This window comes from Salmo trutta, chromosome 32 (genome assembly GCF_901001165.1).
Source record: "Salmo trutta chromosome 32, fSalTru1.1, whole genome shotgun sequence".
NCBI lineage: Eukaryota > Metazoa > Chordata > Actinopteri > Salmoniformes > Salmonidae > Salmo > Salmo trutta.
The window spans coordinates 42,209,823-42,212,209 of record NC_042988.1 but is presented as its reverse complement, the minus strand read 5'-3'; the positions used below and the strand labels follow the sequence as shown (position 1 = coordinate 42,212,209).

The following is a 2,387-nucleotide window of genomic DNA, read 5'->3' as shown; positions in this document are numbered from 1 at the left end:
GGGACATTACCACTTTCTCCAAAAAGAGAAGTTTGTCTTTGGGAAGAAAAAAGGAGTACACTGAAGGGAGGATAGCAGAGGGCAACAGTGGAGAAACGCTCTTTCAACAAAGGTGAGAGCAATTTCCCTGAAATGGTTCAAGTCAGTTTTGCCTTGTGTTGTAGTACCAGGTTGAGGACATAGAGGCCAGTGTTATGTCTATCTCTCTGTCTCTCCTAGTCTTCCTGGCCTACAATCCCCAGTCTCCCCAGTCTACAATCCCCAGCCTACAATCCCCAGTCTCCCCAGCCTACAATCACCAGTCTCCCCAGTCTACAATCCCCAGTCCCCCCAGCCTACAATCCCCAGTCTCCCCAGCCTACAATCCCCAGTCCCCCCAGCCTACAATCCCCAGTCCCCCCAGCCTACAATCCCCAGTCTCCCCAGCCTACAATCCCCAGTCCCCCCGGCCTACAATCCCCAGTCTCCCCAGCCTACAATCCCCAGTCCCCCCAGCCTACAATCCCCAGTCTCCCTAGCCTACAATCCCCAGTCCCCCCGGCCTACAATCCCCAGTCTCCCCAGCCTACAATCCCCAGTCTCCCCAGCCTATAATCCCCAGTCTCCCCAGCCTACAATCCCCAGTCTCCCCAGCCTACAATCCCCAGTCTCCCAGCCTACAATCCCCAGTCTCCCAGCCTACAATCCCCAGTCTCCCCAGCCTACAATCCCCAGTCTCCCCAGCCTACAATCCCCAGTCTTCCAGCCTACAATCCCCAGTCTCCCAGCCTACAATCCCCAGTCTCCCCAGCCTACAATCCCCAGTCTCCCCTGCCTATAATCCCCAGTCCCCCCGGCCTACAATCCCCAGTCCCCCCAGACCTACAATCCCCAGTCCCCCCGGCCTACAATCCCCAGTCTCCCCAGCCTACAATCCCCAGTCTCCCCAGCCTATAATCCCCAGTCTCCCCAGCCTATAATCCCCAGTCTCCCCAGCCTACAATCCCCAGTCTCCCCAGCCTACAATCCCCAGTCTCCCAGCCTACAATCCCCAGTCTCCCAGCCTACAATCCCCAGTCTCCCCAGCCTACAATCCCCAGTCTCCCCTGCCTATAATCCCCAGTCCCCCCGGCCTACAATCCCCAGTCCCCCCAGACCTACAATCCCCAGTCCCCCCGGCCTACAATCCCCAGTCTCCCCAGCCTACAATCCCCAGTCTCCCCAGCCTACAATCCCCAGTCCCCCCAGCCTACAATCCCCAGTCTCCCCAGCCTACAATCCCCAGTCCCCCCAGCCTACAATCCCCAGTCCCCCCAGCCTACAATCCCCAGTCTCCCCAGCCTACAATCCCCAGTCCCCCCGGCCTACAATCCCCAGTCTCCCCAGCCTACAATCCCCAGTCCCCCCAGCCTACAATCCCCAGTCTCCCTAGCCTACAATCCCCAGTCCCCCCGGCCTACAATCCCCAGTCTCCCCAGCCTACAATCCCCAGTCTCCCCAGCCTATAATCCCCAGTCTCCCCAGCCTACAATCCCCAGTCTCCCCAGCCTACAATCCCCAGTCTCCCAGCCTACAATCCCCAGTCTCCCAGCCTACAATCCCCAGTCTCCCCAGCCTACAATCCCCAGTCTCCCCTGCCTATAATCCCCAGTCCCCCCGGCCTACAATCCCCAGTCCCCCCAGACCTACAATCCCCAGTCCCCCCGGCCTACAATCCCCAGTCTCCCCAGCCTACAATCCCCAGTCTCCCCAGCCTACATTCCCCAGTCTCCCCAGCCTACAATCCCCAGTCTCCCCTGCCTATAATCCCCAGTCCCCCCAGCCTACAATCCCCAGTCCCCCCAGACCTACAATCCCCAGTCCCCCCGGCCTACAATCCCCAGTCTCCCCAGCCTACAATCCCCAGTCTCCCCAGCCTACATTCCCCAGTCTTCCCTCCCAGCTGAGGGGGGAATCAGTCTATGTGCCCCAGTGATCAGCAATAACGAAGTAGGAGGTAACATCAACATCACTCAGAACAACGGTAAAAACATAACTCTTCCACTTTCTTTACATGCTGTGAGGAAAAGGTTTCCTCTGACACATTATTATATTCATACTTTATTCAATCAAGTCACCTTCAGAACTGTAGGAGAATATAATATATTTTCCTATTTTGTTCAATTTCTAGATGACTCCTCCCAGGTTGCACGATGCAGTGCCACGCTAAAAGGGTAAGTTGTCAAACGTTTTACTTTGTGCGCGTGTGGTGTGTGATGTGTGATGTGGTGTGGGTGTAAATGAATAGTTTTTTTGGTTAAACCATCTCTCTTTTTCCACAGTGAGTTGCGTGGTGGTCTGTCTCCAGTATCCAGAGAGACCCAGAGCGCATCAAGGAACACACACTACCACCACAATACGAAGATAAA

At 56.1% G+C, this 2,387-nt stretch overlaps 1 long non-coding RNA gene across 1 annotated transcript; it reads left to right on the top strand.

The window, feature by feature from the left end:
* The first annotated feature begins 2,003 nt into the window (after window positions 1–2,003).
* Window positions 2,004–2,387, top strand: LOC115171966 (uncharacterized). The gene is made up of 2 exons (XR_003871320.1): window positions 2,004–2,192; window positions 2,301–2,387. It is a non-coding gene; the product is annotated as an uncharacterized LOC115171966 (long non-coding RNA).